The sequence below is a fragment of the Zalophus californianus genome, chromosome 8 (assembly GCF_009762305.2).
Source record: "Zalophus californianus isolate mZalCal1 chromosome 8, mZalCal1.pri.v2, whole genome shotgun sequence".
Classification (NCBI taxonomy): domain Eukaryota; kingdom Metazoa; phylum Chordata; class Mammalia; order Carnivora; family Otariidae; genus Zalophus; species Zalophus californianus.
In genome coordinates, this window is record NC_045602.1 from 96511558 (window position 1) to 96530671 (window position 19114).

At 44.2% G+C, this 19114-nt stretch overlaps 1 non-coding gene and 1 pseudogene across 1 annotated transcript; one reads left to right on the forward strand and one right to left on the reverse strand.

Annotated features, from left to right (window-relative positions):
* The first annotated feature begins 744 nt into the window (after positions 1-744).
* Positions 745-8479, forward strand: LOC113938061 (annotated as a pseudogene).
* A 9923-nt stretch (positions 8480-18402) lies between these two features.
* On the reverse strand, positions 18403-18509 carry LOC118357308. The gene has a single exon (XR_004820270.1). It is a non-coding gene; the product is annotated as a U6 spliceosomal RNA (small nuclear RNA).
* Between the last annotated feature and the right edge of the window lie 605 nt (positions 18510-19114).

Below are 19114 nucleotides of genomic sequence, written 5' to 3' on the forward strand. Positions count from 1 at the left end.
CACAACTTCACTGACTGAGCCACCCAGGCACCCTTGGACATTTCACAACTTCAGATTCCCGGCCTCTTTGGACAAATCAAAAGATCTGGCAAAGCTGCGCACTCATTCCCACGAGGCAACCGTTGGCTACAGGGGCGGGGCTGCTTTCTGGAAGGGGTAAGCATTCTCCCGTTCACCAAATTTCTGCTGCTCCCTGTGGCCTCACCTGGGGAACACGGGAGTTCGCAGGGATCCCTGTGGGGGTGTTCAGCATCGCCCTCAACTTGTCGATGTGTCCAGATCTTTAGGTGAATGATTCACCCCAAACCAGCCTCACGTGCCACCTGCCAGGCCCCTCTGGAAAACTACTGGGGCAGCTTTGGGGAGCACATGTGACTTGGGCCTTCACTTCTCCATAGGCTTCTTGTAATCATCTCCAAACTGGAGCCAAACAGTTATTTGCCAAACAAATAATACAGAGGAAACTTTCCCCATAAAACTCAAATCAGTCAAGAATCTAGGTGTGACCAGGGAGTGACGTCCTAAGCCCGAATGATTTGGGGAGAAGCTGCCAGAGGGCTTTTTAAAATAAAGAACAGTCTGAGTGCGGCGGAGCCAAGCACGCAGCCCACGTTCCTGGCATTATGCTTTTATGGGCCCCGTACTTTTGAGTAAATGGCAATGGATTGATGAGACTTTCTTGAGCTGACAAAGCCTGGAATACCAAATAAGTTGCCGGCGTGGAATCTGTCTGTTGCTACATCCACTAAACCAATGTGTGAGAGCTTTGCTAGGTGACTAATGCCCTGACTATGCCTCCCAGGAAGGAGCCCCTGGGTCCTCTACTCTCCCACGGCCGGCAGCCAGTACCCAGAACCCAGCTGAGGACACCAAGATGCAGAGCAAGAAGTCAGGGATCCTTGCGTGTCTGGGAAGATGGGCAGGACCCTCAGTGCTGGCTCCCAGACTGAACCCGGTGAATCACCCAGCATCTCACGGTAAGGAAGGCAGAAGTGTGTCGGGCAAACCCAGCAAGGAGAGGAATTATCTGGGGCTCCCCTCCCTGGGACTTCCCAGTCAGACCATTATGCAAGGCTTTTCCACCTTAATAGGAATGGCTTCTCCTTCCTGCCACCCTGAGGAGGTGTGCCCATTTCACAGGGGAGGAAAATGGAGGTTTGTGTCACAATGGCATGTGACCTTGGACACGAACTATAAACACTATTAAGGGTCTGTCTGGCCATTTTGGAATTCCGAGTTCCTAGCTAAGTTGATTAGGTGCAGCCTTTATCAATTATGGTTTAAGCAAAAAAAATTGCTCAAGCTACTTACGGCAGAAATCTCACCATTTTGCAAATGTAGGATGGCCCCAGACATACTTAAGGGGCCAGGCGTATCAGAATAAGCCTCAAGCTGCATTATTATTGTAGTAACAATAAGTACGTTTGCTGAGTATCTACACGAAGCACCTCCTACAGGCCAAGCGCTAGTCCATACAATATTAACTCCTAGAAGGCCCTTGAGGTCATACTGAATTCAGACTGTGCTTCTATAAAAGAATTGCCCTTTGCTCACCCCGCCTGCTCAGAGCACCATTCCAGAAGCAAATCCATCCCCCATGCCCTTATGGAACACAGTGCAGGGAGTGCTGCTCTGGGACCTGGTGAGGGTCAGCAGCGTGGCCACAGGGGTGTGGCAGAGGCAGGTGCTCAGGGTGCCCTCCCCCGGGCCCGGGGCCCGACTGTCTACCCACAGTGGGTCATCAGCAAATTTCAGATGGATGAATAAGCCCATTCAGGAGCTCTTCTACGTAGCCAACTTTAGATCACTCACGACTTTCCCCTCTACTGCTCCACACAGCACGCAGTCTTCATATATTGGATTAACATCTTTGTAAAATACGTTATCGTTTTCCTGCCCCCCCTTTCTTTTGCTTCTTCAAGTGCCAATTTTTATTTTAGCAGTTTTGATGGAAAATTTTCTAAAATATACATTTCCTTATGTTTCACTCCCCCCAGAGCAGCTTAGAAAAACCTTTATTATGAATTTTGAAGGCACACAAACAGTTCAGAGTTGAACACTATCCATCAACCTCGCCTCAACCTCTACCAGTGGTGGTGTCTGCCCAATACACCCTATCACCCTACCCAAGGACCCTGGGCCCGCACCAATTCTGAAGCAAATCCCAGACATGATATCACTTCACTTCTAGATATTTCTGCATCAGTCTCTAAAAGAGAAAGTTCTTTTTAAACATAATTGCCCTACTGTTATTACATGTAATAATTAATCATAATTTCTCAATATCATCATATATCCGGTTGTGTTTACATTTTCGGTTGTATCACAAATTCAGACTTTAAGCAGTTTTTTTTTTTTTTTGAGGTAGGGGGGCAAGTTTATTTAGTAAATTCAGGACTGCTGATTTTTTTTTTAAATCAAGATTCAAATAAGGAGCTCACATTACAATTGTGATACGATTTTTTGTGTCCCAATCTAAAGATTTGCCCTCCATCTCTTTTTTTCTTTGCAATTGATGTGTTGAAGAACTCTGAATTCTCTTTATCAGAAAAAAAAAATTTTTATTGCTCACGTTATAGACAGAGAGCAGAGAGAGTTATTTGTCTTTTTTTTTTTTTGATGCTTTGAGATTATCACATAAAAGAGCAGTTACTGTTTGTTCTCTGCTGTGACAGGAGCCCTTTCAGGGCTCAAGTGCATGGGAGTGCCTGAGGGCTTGTACACCTTCTTCTGTCCTACCTCTGCTGTTAGGGCCGCCAGTCACTCCACATGCCGGTGGCTGGGGCCTGTAACAGCCACCCTCCTTCTCCCTCCCCCAACCAGCAGCAGGCTGCACACATGGCTCACCAGACTTGGGGCCCGCCCCACTCTGCCAGGGAGAATGAGCGAATGTGCTACTGGTCTTGAACTTGAGCCTTGGTGCGAGACTCTGAAACAACCTTGGCTTCTTACCGCTTCTTACTGTGTTTACTCTCTCGGGTGGTATTTCTGACTAACCCGGCTCTGGCTGGAAGAGGTCTGTGTGGTAATAAGGAAAAGCAGCTAACAGCATTGTTTGTCTTAATAAGTTTTGTCCAGAATCCTATTTTCAACGATCGCTACTCTTTTGAGGCTATCAAAACAATAGCTCGCGTTTAATTGAGCATGTATGATACGCCATGCCCTGTTTTGAGCATTCCACGTAGATCTCATTCAATCCCACAACCACCTTATGACGCAGGTACTTCTGGACACCCATCTTACAAATGAGGACACAGACGCAAGGGGTCCATTCCCTTGTCCTGGGATGCCCGGCTAGCTGATGGGGCCGCCGGCACCCACACTCGGGAGGCTGGCCTCAGAGCCGCAGATTCTGACTAGCACTCTGTTCATTAATTAACAGTCTAATACAGTGGGGAGAGATTCAAGAATGCTTGTTTCCCCCTTCCATCCCCCCAAAAAAGAATGCTTGTTTCCATCATTCTCTGGGCATTTAGATGAGTAAATTACCTTCTCTCTTTTACTATCAGTAAATGGGAAGCAAATTATATTGCCTGAGCAGCATTTTACAATCTGTTGAAAATGAAGACAACTGGGATCACTTACAAGCCCTACCAGACCTCATTCGAATTATTCAAATATAGGAATTATTTCATCATTTAAAAAAAAGCTTTCAGCTCTTCAAGCTCACTAACTCTGGGCAGGAGTGAGTTGGTGTAAGCACCCAGGAGACCTGCCTGACACAGTTTCCAAGCCAATCACCCTCTGAACCAGCAAGTCCACCTGTATATCTGTACACTCAAGACAGATGAGTGCCCAGAGCCACCCAAAGTCACGGGCAAGAATGTTCTCGGCAGTTCTGCTTGTACCATCCTCCACCTGGAAACAGCTCCAACGTCCACCAACAGGAGGATGGACAAACTGTGGTTTATGGACACAACAGAATCTTTTACAGCAATCAAGATACTTGAAAGAAACATGCACACAACGAGAAGGAACATACTCCTGCTACACCCCACGGCGTGAGTGGATCTCACACACGTCACGGGGAGTGTAAAAGGCTGAAGCTGGCAGAGGGCACGCGGCGGGGTTCCGTTCCCGGGAAGCGTGACGACACAACCGCGGGGTCAGGTGTCCACTCACATGGCGGTTACCTTGCAGTTGGGGAGTGACTGGGGGGAGTGACCAGGAGGGCTGCTCGTGTTCTGTTTCTTGATCTGGTGCTATCCACACAGTGTGTCATTGTATATTGTACACTCGCATTTCTATGTGTTTATGTCATAAAAAGGGTTTTTTCACTGCTAAACATATATAACATTAAAAACAGAATGACTGCCAAAGACCTGATGGCTGTTAGTGGGCGAAGAAGCTGACAAAATGAGAATCATCACATGGCCTGCTTCCCCATAGCACAGCGACTGTCAAGGAGGGGTAAACTCTGGGTCTAACTGGTGCACAACGAGGAGGTGAGGACATGGGAGCACCCCAAGAATCATCTGGTTTTTGACCCAATCTCATCCTCAAATAAAACTGACCTTCTTCCTTAAAACTCAGAATACGTCCCATACAAAATTCTCTCCTCGTGGTAATGTACTTAAACCCTTAAATAGCACTTACTCATATGTTAATTATACTTCATTTAATCCTCATAACAACCCTTTGAGGGAGGCAGTTAGCATACCCATTTGACAGATGAGGTGACTGAGGCCCAGAGAGGTTTTAAATAACTTGACCAACGTGTCCCAGCTGGTGAGTAGCGGAGTGGTCGGGTGGGGGCAGGGAGGAAGGTCAGTGTGGCGGAGGGACCGGCGCCCAGGGCATGTCGCAGGGGAAATGGCTGGTAGTGGAGAAGCTGGGCTCATACCAGATGGAGGAATGATGACATGGGATCCTTAGGTTAGCCATTATCAGGGCTCCAGAAAGGATGTCTCAGGACCCAGCAGAGACCCCACTGCTGCATGGGGGTTGTGAGGCAGGACTTAAGTCTCAATGTGTCTGGGAAATAGGACTCTTCCCAAATCCCTGGCCTGGACCTGCAGAGTCATCTGCCTGTTGGACTTCCACTGGGCCTGCCCAGAGTGGAAATGTTCCTCCCTGGCTCCAGATCTCCTCCCCAGCTGCCACTGGCTCTTTGGCCAAGTGGCAGCCTCCCAAAGCCTCAGCTCTCCAGGACTCCTTCTCGGGCCCTCCAGCACTCCACAGGGATTCAGCAGCCATGTCCCAGCATCAGCACAGCCACCACCTGCCTGGGAGACTGGGGCACCTTACTCCTTCATCTGTGAATGCTGTGCAAAGATGCTAGACGACTGGGCTTCAAGTGCCCATATCGGGCATCTAGTAAATGCTCATTAAGTGTCAGCCAACTTTCCTTCCTTAATCACACCCGGGGGCTGCTGGGTGATAGCTGGGTGCTCTCACCGCGAGGGTTGGGCTGGTCAGCTAACCCATCTCCTTCCCTTAGACGGGTTGTTCACTCTACGATCTGGCAGAGTGCATCCACGATCTTAACTCCAGATACAATCCTGTCTTTCCTCTGCTTAAAACAATTTTCTGTTAAGTTTTATGCTGGTGGGGAATCAGCCATTGGGACCCAGAATAGAAAGCAGAACCCATTGGAGCTGTAGACACAGATTTCCAGGAGAGAACCAGGTGCTCCTTGCATGGATCTGCAATGAATCCTGGAGGAAAAGTAAATGTGATTCACTTACACGAGAAAGTAGAATTATCAGTACTTGCAGGCGATGTGACTGCATATCTGGGGACCCAGGAGAATCAACTGAAAAATAAATAATAAGAAAGTTCAGTAATGTGGCCACTTACACATTTAATATACAGAAAGCAATTGCTTTTTGATATACAAAAGACCTGGTTAAAAAATACAATAGAAGAAAAATTCCACTTACAATACCCACTGAAGTCAGAATACCTGGGAAATAAAGTCGATTAAAATGAATCTAAATAAACCCAAACTTTAAAACTTTAGCAAAGAATCTTTTTAATTGGACAACTGGTGAGACACACCCTGTTTTCAGATAGGAAAAAATCGTATTGTATTTTTTCTCTCTGAATTTATCTAAAAACTTAATGCAATCTCAATGGAAACATCTACTTTTAAATTAGACAAGCTGATTCTAAAGTTCATAAGAAAAGTAAAATATGCAAGTATAGCCAAGAAAATTCTACAAAAGAAGGCTACCAGGGGAAACTATCCCTTCCAAATAATAAAAGGCATTATAAAACTATACTTAGGGGCACCCGAGTGGCTCAGTCGGTTAAGTGTCTGCCTTTGGCTCAGGTCATGATTCCAGCGTCCTGGGATCGAGCCCCACATCAGGCTCCCTGCTTCTCCCTCCCCCTCTGCCTGCCTGTTTGCCTACTTGTGATCTCTCTCTCTCTCTCTCTGTGTCCAATAAATAAATAAAATCTTAAAATAAATAAAACTATACTTAATAAAGAAGCTTGAGGGGCGCCTGGATGGCTCAGTCAGTTAGGCATCTGCCTTAGGCACAGGTCATGATCCCAGGGTCCTGGGATCGAGCCCTGCATTGGGCTCTCTGCTCAGAGAGGTGTCTGCTTCTCCCTTTCCCTCTGCTCCTACTCCCCATTTGTGCTCTCTCTCTCTCACTCTCTCTCAAGTAAATAAATAAAATCTAAAAAAAAAAAAAAGAAGAAGAAGCTTGAAAGAGCATATGAATGTACAGATAGACCAATGGAACAAATCAGAGAACTCCAAAATAGACCCAAATACATATGGAAAGGTGGCATTTCAAAGCAGTGGGAAAAAGATGGATTATTCAATAAGTGGCTTCAGGACAGCTGAGTGTCAGCTGGAGCCATACCTTACTCCTTACACCAAAGTCAATTCCAGATGGATTGAAGTACTTTTAAAAACATAAAAGTACCAGAAGAAAAGTCGAGGGTTGTTTTTGATCATCTCTAAATATGGAAGATCTTCCTAAGTAAGACATAAAGGAAAAGGCTGCTATACTTATGTACATATAAAGTCTATTTAAGGAAAAATATTTATTTAAAAAGTTTTTGAAAATGAAAAATTAAAAAAAAAAAACGTTTGCTTCTCATACAACAAAAACCTGGTTGCCTTAATATACAAAGAACTGTTATTTAAAAACAAGAAGAGATGGTAAATATCAATAATCCAACCACCTGAAAAAAAATGAGCAAAAGACAAGAACATGCAGTTTATAAATGAAAAGGTGCTCAGCCAGTTAAGCATCTGGTTTCAACTCAGGTCATGATGCCAAGGTCCTGGGATCGAGCCCCTTGTTGGGCTTCCTGCTCACCAGGGAGTCTGCTTCTCCCTCTCCCTCTTCCTCTGCCCCTCCCCACCAGCTTGTGCTCAGTCTCTCACTTTCTGTCTCTCTCAAATAAATAAAATCTTAAAAAAAAAAAGAGAAAAGAAAAGGTATTCAACCTAACTTACAATGAAAGGAATGGAAATTCCAACAATGGGACAGCAAAATTTAGAAAGATCAGTAATTCACATTGGAGGCAGGTAGGGAAGAGGCACAGCTGATGAGAAGTCAATGGCTGTGATTTCTTTCCAAGGCCATTTTGCATTATTTGTCAAAAATAAAAATGCATCTACCTCTTGATCCAGCAGTTCTTTCTTGACTAGTGGTTTACCCTACAGACATACCCTGAGGGCAAAACCTGCTAAATGAAGATGTTACAGAAACATTGTTTATAATAGCATTGGATTGGAAACGGTTCATATGGCTGCTGGCCAACCGTAGAATTTTAGAATGAGGATTGACAAGCTTTTCTTAGAGGGTCAGATGGTATTTTAGGCTTTATGGGTCAAAAGGCAGAATAGAGGTTATTATGCAGGTATTACTTTAAAACTATCCTCAGCTCAGGTATGAAAACAGGCAGGGTTTGATCTCTGGCCTAGAATATCCACACAATGAAAAGCTATCCAAGGTAAGATGAGATATGTCTAAATATTGATTGTGTGGAAAAGTCCCAATGCATACATTTTAAAAAGCAAGGGATGGGGGCAGTGACTGGCTGTTTCCGTTGTTGGCTTCTCCCTGCAGGAATTGTATTTTGAAGACAATGTCTGGAGGCTTCTACCTTGTAATTGTTGGCCACCATGATAATCCAGTTTTTGAAATGGAATTTTTGCCAGCTGGAAAAGCAGACTCCAAAGATGATCATCATCATCATCTGAACCAGTTCATAACTCATGCTGCTCTCGACCTCGTAGATGAGAGTATGTGATTGTCCAGCAACATGGACTTGAAACCTGTGAACAAGTTCAATGAGTGGTCTGTTTCAGCATTTTACTGCAGGTCATATGAGATTTATTATGCTTTGTGATGTAAGGCAAGAAAATGGAATAAAAAACTTCTGTACTGATGTCTATGATTTATACATAAAGTTTGCAATGAATCCATTTTATGAACCCAATTCTCCTACTTGATCAAGCGCATTTGACAGAAAAGTTCAGTTTCTTCAGAAGAAACACTTTTTAAGTTGAATGCAGAAAAATTTGGAAATAAACAATGTCACTATAATGGGGTCTTCTCAGGAGTGTGTACATTGTGAGTAACTTGATTAAATAGCCTGGAAAAGTGTTACAGTTTATCTAAACCTAACGAAATTCCTTAAATATTTCAAAACAGTACATTCAGTTTCTTACGATTGTCAACAGATCAATATTTGCTTGTGAACAGTGTTATTTATAAACTCTTTACAACCTTGAAAATACCCTTATTCTAAAAATTAAGAATGAGCTTTTGGCTTTACTCATTCAGATTGCTTGATCTTAATGTCCCAATCTAGAACCAAATGTCATTGTCAAGATTTGGGTAGACAGATTTAAAACTTTAGAACAAAGTATAGTATGAGCTACATTACCCCATGCAAGGAATTGCAATCATTTGTAATATGAGCTAAGGGTTCATTTGTACAAACCTGGGAAACCAAAACAACCTGTTAATACTAAGTCAGCAAGGAGCAAAGCAAGAAGGAAAGTGTCAGTTACCTTAACAGTTGGTTTTTGTTCTTTCTCCATAGACACGCAAGTCTGCTTCTCTCTACATACCGTAAGTCCATAGGTGCCTTATGAAACCAGACCATTCTGAACCTTAAAGGTAAACTTTTTCTATGGAACCTAAAAGAGACCTGCTTCCAAATGTATTCTGTCCTTTTTATAGAAGATTTTTTAAAAAGATTTATTTATTTATTTATTTTAGGGAGAGAGTGTGCGCTCATGAGAGTGAGGGAAGAGATAGAGGGAGAGGGAGAGAGAATCTCAAGCAGACTTCCTGATGAGTGTGGAGCCGGGATGGGGGCTTGATCTCACAAACCTGAGATCATGACCTGAGCTGACACCAAGAGTCAGACACTCAACCAGCTAAGACACTCAGGTGACCCTTATTCTTTCCTTTTATAAAAAATTTTTAGATTTAGAGAAAAGTTGCAAAAATAACAGAGTTCCCATTTACATTCTCCCAGCTTCCCCTAATGTTAACACCTTGCATAACTCTATCAAATTTAAGAAACTGATATTGGTACAATACCATTAGCCAATCTGTGGACTTTATTTGAACTTGAGCCTTTTCCTCCACCTTTGCATTTACGTGTCCCATATCCTCAACTCCTCCAATCTGAGACAGTTCTTCAATTTCTCCTTGTCTTCCATGACTCTGACATTATTGAGAAGTACTGATCAGTTATTTAGTAACATATTCCTCAATTTGGGTTTGTCTCAGGATCAGATGTAGGTGATGCATTTTTGGCAGGCACACCCTGGTGACATCGTGCCCAGCCTGGTGTTTTCCCTTGGGGGGCATCATGCTGACATATGCTCTTACTACTAAGGAACTTACTGTTCCTTTTGATGTCTTGGATAAGGTGGCATCTGCTGGATTTGTCCACTATAAAATTACTGTTTTTCTCTTTGTAATTAATGAACATCTTCGCAGAGATATTCAAGACTGCAAATACCCTGTTTCTTCTCAGAGTTTGCTGACTGCTTTTAGCATTCACTGATCCATCAGACAGTTGTCAGGATGGTGACTTCAAGGTGGTTTTCTGTTTTCCTTGTGCCTTCTACATTTATTAATTAGAATTCTTCTGTAAGAAAGAGCTGTTCTTTCTCCCTTATTTACTTATTTACTGATTTTTAAAAAAGATTTTATTTCTTTATTTGTCAGAGAGAGAGAGAGAGAGAGAGAACAAGCAAGGGTAGTGGCAGGCAGAGGGAGAGGGATAAGCAGGCTTCCTGTTGAGCAGGGAGCCTGATGTGGGCCTCAATCCCAGGACCCTGAGATCATGACCTGAGCCGAAGGCAGATGCTTAACCGACTGAGCCACCCAGGTGTCCCAATTATTTACTGATTTTTAAAACTCAGTTACTTATATCAATATGTACCCATGGATGTTTACTGTTATTTATTTTGTTCTTATTGGCCATTAGGAGCTCTTTGAGGTTGGTTCCTGTGCCTTTTGACATGTCCCCATCCTCTCTAAATTTTTCTTTACCTAATGGCCCCCATGATGCTTCAGGCTCATCTTGGTTTTCCCTGACCCAGTCCTGGGATAGAAACACAAATAGTACTGCTGTCTAATTAATCATGAATAAAACAAAACATAATTATTTATATCTGCATGAGAGAACTAAAATAATATACCAGACCTCAATATCACCACCATTTAGAAACTCTGTAATTAGTTTAGATATTGTGGTTTTATTTTATTGTTTGGCCATTTAAGGAACATCTAGATCAGTGTGTGACACACCATGGGTCATAGCGTAACAGCTCTGAGGATGCATAGTCCACACCAGCATCTTTCTTTCTTTGCCTCAGAATAATTATCCACGAGTCCGAATTTATGTTTCTCTTTCTTTAGAATATGGAGAAAACAGTTGAATTACATTTCTGCTCATTTCGGGTCTTAAGCTCAGAACAGCCCTCAATTCTGGGCCTTCGTTGTGGAAACCAGGCTGGGAACAGTAAGGAAAAAGAAGGCAGGGCTCAGGAAGGATGCACAGGAGAATCAGAAAGTCACCACCTCTGGAGGGCCTCCCAGCCTGCAGGCCCAGCCAATGGGCCTCACCAACTCATTTTCCTGGTTGTTATTGTTGTTGGATTTGCTATCTCAACCCTGACACTATTCAAATCTTGTCTAGAAAGAACAAGAAAGCAAAGCAAGCAAACATAGGGATTTTTCTCTGCAAGTGTTTCTTGGGTATTTTAGCTCTGGCATTCAACCAAGAAAAACATATATGATCCAAGAAGCATCACCCTCAGCCAGGACCTGCCACCTGTCAGTGCAGAGATTTTCTTATTTTGCAGGCAGGGGTGAAGAAGATAGAGATTGGTTTAGTCTCAGTCCTTAGGCTCCTCAGCCTGCAGTTCTGCCCCCATGCATGGTAAACTTGTCAGAAGCTTAAGACAGGGCACTGCCAGGCACACTTCCCATGGGAGCCTGCAGAACAACAAAAAGCAAAGAAATGAAAAAACTTGAAGACTGAGGTTTGAGAACCCTCCCCCAGGTGATGCAAAGATACTACTCACTTTCTGGGTCCTTGAAACTATTTTTGTTTGTTTGTTTGTTTCTGTTAGCTGATAGGAAGCTGCATAGCAAGAATAGGATCTAGGATCATGCCAAGCTTACTATGGACTCGAACCTGGAGCTTTGGGATAGATCTTATTTTCCCAGTCAATGACAGAGCTTGCTACAAAGGAAGTATTGTTTCATTTTTTTTTTTAAAGAATATGAAAGGAGTGTAAGAGAACTCTTGTATTTCTTTATATCTCTATAATTTTGTATGTCTTCATTCCTGGGAAACTGGAAGCTAGATGAGAAAAATGTACTGAAACCAGGGCACCTGGGTGGCTCAGTTGGTTAAGCGTCTAACTCTTGATTTCGGCTCAGGTCATGATCTCAGGATCATAGGATGGAGCCCTGCATTGGGCTCTTCACTCAGCATGGAGCCTGCTTGAAATTCTCTCTCTCCTTCTCTCTCTGTCCCTCCCCCTGTGCATGCTCTCCCTTTCTCTAAATAAATAAATAAAATCTTAATTTAAAAATGTACTGAAAGCATTGGAAGTGTAAACAGCTGTTATGAATTTCATTGTGTCCCTACTGTAAAAGTGATGTGTTACATCCAGTACCACAGTGACCTTGTTTGGAAATACAGTCTTGACAGATTTAATCAAGTTAAGATAAGGTCACTGATGTTCTTATTAAAAGGGGAAATTTGAACACAGACACACACAGACAGGATATAGCTAGGTCTTGCTTTTATATTTAGTTTGATAATCTCTGCCTTTTGATTGAAGTATTTGGTTCATTTATATTTAATGGAATTATTAATATAGCTGCATTTTAGTCTACCATTTTGCTACTTGTTCTTTATTTGTCTTGTCTGGTTTTTGCTCCTTGGTTTCTTTTTTCTTACACTCTTTTGTTTTAATCATATATTTTATTCAAATTGCCATTTAGAATCTCAGATTTTCTAAGCAATTGCTCAAGCCAGTGAGCCTCAAACTTAGGGTTGTGAACTCTGATTTTTGAAATAGCATGTTTTCTTTACCATCCATGACAATGTTTATGAAGTTAGCATCAGGCTGGATTATATTCAAGTCTCAAACCGGGGAAGTGAAGTCTTCAAAGTTATTCATTTGGGAGTTGACTGAAACAGTAATTTGTGAGTTGTTACTGTATAGAAATACCTCCATATGACCCATATAAAGGAGAAATTACATAGCTTAAGATAAAAAATTGAGTTTAGAGAACCAGCTTAGAGAAGCCAGCTTGTAGGCAAGAAAAATTCAGCAAGAACAGCAATTATCATCTAGCTTATTGGCACTATATTTTGGGGGGTTTATTAGTGCTCTCCAAAATCAGATGGCATGTCCGTGATATGTCTGGTTTTGGAAATGAGTAGCAAAAATGTTTGCTGGTATTTCTTTGACCTCGTTGACTTATATAAAATAAATCAAACTTTGTGGCTATGTCTCCCTTGATTTGCCCTCTTATATGGTAGATGAGGAATTGGCAGAAAGCCCATAAGTGTCTAACAAACATTAATTGATTGATATTTGCAGCTTTAGTTTCATTGAACAAAAAGTCAGAATATGCAAAGATTAGTTAATGCAACTTGGTGACTGGGTAAGCATGGGAAAAAAGACCCCCACACAAAAAAGGGAGGGCAATTAACATTTACTGAATCCTGACTATGCCCCTGGCAAGGTACTGTGAGTGTTTAAGATCAGGATGGATCAATGGACCCTCACAGGAAGGTTGGACATATCAGATGGAGAAATGCACATGGAAGCTCCTTGAAAACTATCAATGGGGTAAATGCTGTCTTCTGTTGGGTTGCTTAGAGCAGAGCCTGAGCCAGGGAATCAGGTGCACAGGATAGACTGAGGAGGTGGGCTCAGGAGAGGGAGAGAGAGGAAGATAAGTTCTGTGTCTTCATTTCCTCATTTGCATGTTGGGGATAAGTATTGGAAATTTTTCACTGACTCAACAATTGTTTTTGAGCACACTATACACGAGGCACAGTTCTAGGTAGGGTGGATAATACAAACCAACGAAACCAAGTCCTTCTCATGGGTGACATTCTTGTAGATTCCATTACTTCCTGGTTCCCTTTCACCCCTCCTGGGAGTATACTGATTAAAGTGCCTTGTTCCAAGGCGTTGCCCTGGAGTGAGGGGGACACAGAGCCTTGACTGGCATCTTCTGAGCAACCCCGAGTCCTTGCTTGATCCGTGTCATCCTCATGTCTTCCCAGGGAGCAAGGAATAGGGTAAGTATTATTTCCACTTTGCAAGGAGGGGACTGGTGGTCCCATGACCACCCCACCATCACCCCTGAGACCCAGTGGCAGAAACGTACTACAAGTTATGTCTCTTGTGTTCTAGACTGCTTCCTTTAGTCTTCCAGCAACCAGCATTTGAAGTGAAGATGTATTAGATTTAATATGAAGTTGAGCTAATCAAAATCCTTCTGTGACACCTCTGATTCCTGACTACACTGCCTCCATCCTGCCTCATCACTGCCTGTGGGGCCAGTCCAAGGCTAACTTATTACCTTGGGCATAGGATAAAACCTCTGATCCTTCACAGTTTTTGACACACAGAAAACTGTTTATCACTGTAAATCACTGAGTTTGAGAGTGGTTTGTTACACAGCAGAATTGTGGTGATAGCTAACAAATAGAGGGGTCTGTTCATTAGTATAATTGGGCAGACCTGGTCAAAGGCCATGGCTATTTCAAAGTTCCTGATGCATTTTGCCAATTTGCTTTCCAGAAAGATTGTTGTGATAGATGCTCCTGATATGATATTTGACTGGATTTTTCCTACGGAAACACTAAGGTCTTCTATCCTTTTCCCCTTGCGTGCTCCCATCAAGTAAGTTTTGCCTTCTTGCCATTTTGTTTTGTTTTGTTTTTCAGTTGGCAATAGGACCCAGGAAACAGGGCAAATTCATTCATGAGTGTGTGAAGGCAGCGGTCTGTTAAGTGATCTTATGAACCACATGTGGGTGGATGTGTTGCCAGGAATAACATCACAGTGACTCTCTGCAAGGCTCTGGGCAATGCCCCGGTAAACCCTGCCGGCCTGCTAACACCAGCCCCAGATTTATATAATAAATTGCATCTCATTATCTCCTCTCTGGCGCCTTCCTGAGTAATTGCCAATGCACGCTTGGTGGAAAGCGCTAGAAGAAATGGCAAGCTTGCCAGAGCTCAGCCCTGAGGCCAACACTTAATAACTTACTTCAAACAGGACTGTTTTGTGACTGTGCCCCTTGTGGCGGGGAGGGAGCCAGCTGTCTCTCTGTGTGGGCCTTTCATTCCCAGAGGACGTGTCTGCTCTCTCAGCCCCTGTTCCTACTCTGAGAGATTACAAGTTCAAACCCACCCCACCTCCCCAAATGAAAGGCCCCCAGAGGCTCAGCTCTTGAAGACCAGGATGAAAGCCAAGGAAAACCTTGGAAGTCAAGGGGCTTTCACACAGAGAGAATACTGAGGGCATTTAAAAGTGCCACCACCACATCCTCAGAAACCATTCCCCACCCCCAACGTCAAAGCAGTTTGTTTGCATTAAAGCATGGCCTTGTTGGTGGAGGATTTAGAAAACCTAGAGCAAGGACTGGTAAACTTCTTCTGGAAAAGGCGAGATAGTAAATGTTTTAGGCTTTGTGGGCCATATTGTCTCTGCTGCAACCCCTCGACTCTGTCACTGTAGGTGTGAAAGGAGCCATAAACAATATGCAAACCAATGGGTGTGGCTGTATGCCAATAAAACTTTATTTACAAAATCCTGTGGTGCAAAGGCGTAGTTTGGTGACTTGTGACTCAGGAGACGGTGGTGAAAAAAGAAGCAGAGCCTTGCCTTTAGACTTATTTTCATGTTTTCATTTAACAAACACTGAAATAGCCTCATTATGTTCCAGACATTTGGAAGAGCTTTATAAATATTGATGCACTTAATTATCACCATAACCCTATGAGGCAAGTGCTATTGGTCTCCCTGGTTGGATACAGAGAGGTTAGGTAACTGTCCAAGGTCACACAGTGGTAAGTGAATGTCAGGATTTGAATGCAGGCAGCCTGTGTTCTTACCCTTCAGCATGCGCTGTGGAGAGGCAGGTTGGCCTTCACGGAAGGAACGTCCACTGTGCACCTTGCTCGGCATTAGCCTAGGGGGGAAGGGAATGGGCCAGTGGTGATTAAGACTTAGTCCTACCCTCAAGGAGCTCCAGCCCTGCAAATTAACAAGTATGAACATAGGAAAGCATGGGATTCAGGATGATTCCATTTCTATGACAGCCAGGAACCAGCCAAACTCATCTATGGAACAAAGGTGAGAAAAGAGGTGACCTTGGACCATGCCAAGTAGGAGAGGCACAAGTAACTTTCCACAGTGTTCTTCATCTAGGTGTCTGGTATACCTAGGTTAAAAAAAAAAAATCGTCAGGCTGACTCAGTAAAACATACACATTTAAAAGAAAAATGGAGGGCGCCTGGGTGGCTCAGTTGGTTAAACCGCTGCCTTCGGCTCAGGTCATGATCCCAGGGTCCTGGGATCGAGCCCCGCATCGGGCTCCCTGCTCACACGGGAAGCCTGCTTCTCCCTCTGCCTGCCGCTCCCCCTGCTTGTGCTCTCTCCCTCTCTCTCTCTCTCGCTATCTCTCTCTGTGTGTCAAATAAATAAATAAAATCTTAAAAAAAATAAAAATAAAAGAAAAATGGAGGGGTCCCAAGGTGGCTCAGTCTGTTGAACAGCTGGCTCTAGATTTTGGCTTAGATCATGATCTCAGGGTCATGCGTTGAGCCCCGAGTTGGGCTTCATGCTCAGTGGGGAGTCTGCTAGAGATATTTTTCTCTCTTTCTCTGCCCCTCCCCCTGCTCACTCACGTGCGCGCGCTCTCTCTCTCTCTCTCTCTCAAAAATAAATAAATAAATAAATAAATAAATAAATAAATAAATCTTAAAAAAAAAAAAAAAAAAAAAAGACCTGGAAAATGATTATCCCAAGCCTTGGGATTGAAAGAATACCTTCAAAAATTGGCCGGGCCCTTGCTCCTCCGAAGGAAAGCAGGCTCTGCACTCAGTGTCTCCAGCTCAGAGGACCACGTTGCTCATGTCTCCTTGATTGCAAAGGCTATCTCATTCCAGTGTAGACCTCAAACCTCAGGCCCTCAGCTGGAGCTTCCAGGAAAGGCCACCTGGAGTCTCTGATTTCTTTATTTCCTGCCCCTCAGCTTTAGTAGAACCCAAGCAGAGATGAGGTTGCATGGTCCTGAGCCCACCATATTGTGTACTTGACGACAACCCATCCACCCAGCCATCCAATCACATGCACACTGAGGCCCCTGACCATCTATGGAGTCACCCATCCACAAGCCCACTGGCATGTCACCTCCAACTTTCTGTCTCTCCTTTGAGGAGCTAAGGGTCTTTGGAGATGATTTTCTTCTTTTTTCTTTTTTTTAAAAGATTTTATTTATTTATTTGACAGAGAGAAACACAGCGAGAGAGGGAACACAAGCAGGGGGAGAGAGAGAGGGAGAGGCAGGCTTCCCACTGAGCAGGAGCCTGATATGGGGCTCGATCCCAGGACCCTGGGACCATGACCTGAGCTGAAGGTAGACGCTTAACAGCTGAGCCACCCAGGTGCCCCGATTTTCTTCTTCTTGAGGTTGACTGCTGTGTTGGGGGTTTTTGGAGAGGATGACATCCTTGAGGGCTGTCTTCACAGTCAGGAAGCCCTCACGGGCTTGGAGAGATGGGAGGGAGGTTGACTACATGGTCACTGGTGTCTGACTGCCTAGGTTCACATCCCCCACTCGCTGGCTTCGTGAGCTTTTAAGACACCTCTAGGTTCCTCACTCTTCTGACCTGCAGAAGCCAGTGAGGTAGGTTACCAAAATGCCCACGAGGCTCCACTCCCCCTTGTATCCATGCCCTTCACAGTGTGATTTCGCAGCTCTTTCCACGGAGAGATGGAGCCTGTTTTCCCACCCCTCCAATCTGTGACTTGCTTTGGACAACAGAATGTGGCAAAAGTGATGTTGTGCCAATTCTGAGCTAGACCTAACAAGCCTTGGTACCCCCTTGTCTTCCCCCCTCTTCTTCCCCACCTGTCTTCCCTCTCAGTCCTGCCCCCACAATGTAAACAAGACCAGGCTAGCCTGGTGGAGGATGGGGTGCCCCCCAGATCAAACCCCCCCCATCGCTGCAGCCACCCACAGCCAGCCAACTCCCAGAAGCCGAGCCTCCTAGCTGACCCGTGGCTGACACATGATGGAGCCCAAGCAAAACCAGGAGGACTGCCCAACCGAATGCTTCACTCACAGAATCGCAAGCCAACGACAAGTGGTTAAGTGGCTGTGTTCTGGGGTGGCCTTATGCAGAACTATTGCAGCAGTAGGAAAGCGATGTAACAGGATTCTATGCCTCTGGTACCTCACAGAGTTGCAGGGAGAATAAAATGGAGTGGTCTGTGTAAAAAGGTTTAGTTCAGCGGCCGGCACAAGGCAACAGTCCGTAAATTTTTTTTTTTTTTTTTTTTTTTTTTTTTTTTTTAATTTTTTATTGTTATGTTAATCACCATATATTACATCATTAGTTTTTGGTGCAGTGTTCCATGATTCATTGTTTGTTCATAACACCCAGTGCTCCATGCAGAACGTGCCCTCCTCAATACCCATCACCAGGCTAACCCATCCCCCCACCCCCCTCCCCTCTAGAACCCTCAGTTTGTTTTTCAGAGTCCATCATCTCTCATGGTTCGTCTCCCCCTCTGACATACTCCCCTTTTCTTCCTCTCCTGTTATCTTCTTCTTTTTCTTTTTTCTTAAAATATGTTGCATTATTTGTTTCAGAAGTACAGATCTGTGATTCAACAGTCTTGCACAATTCACAGCGAAAAATATGGAACGCTTCACGAATTTGCGTGTCATCCTTGCGCAGGGGCCATGCTAATCTTCTCTGTATCGTTCCAATTTTAGTATATGTGCTGCCGAAGCGAGCACAACAGTCCGTAAATGTTAACTGTTAGTCTCGGTGTGGGGCCTTGAGTCCCAAACCAACAATCTCTGCCAAACTAACTGTGCTAGAAGTGGACCCCACCTGAACATCCAACAGACCACTCATGGACCATATGTGGCCCCACCTACAGAAGCCTGGGGTCTGCGGACAATGTCTAGGCAAAACTTTTTACAGTTACATAATCCACAGGCACTCATGGACTAGCTGTGAAAGGATGTGTGAATTTGTGGGACTCACCTGCCATGCCAATATGGGGCACCTGCCACGAGCCAGCACACAGGTTGCAACAGTCTCTTTGTGCCCCACTTCCTCGCGGATATTCCGGCCCTCCTCTGGAAAAGGCTGGGACTGCATGCAGCAGGACGAGAGCAGATGGCCCCTGGAGACCAGCCTTCCTCCCACTGCTGAACAGCTTTGAGTGTAAGTAGATCACGAAGAACTTGTGGTGCCGACTCTAATTCCAGTTTCAGAAGTGAGTCACAGCCTCGGCACCTGTATAGTGGGTTATACGCACAAGGATGCTTTTTGCTTCCTTGTGTGTAGCGGCAAAAAACTGGTAACTGCTGGAGTATCCATCGTTAGGGAGGCG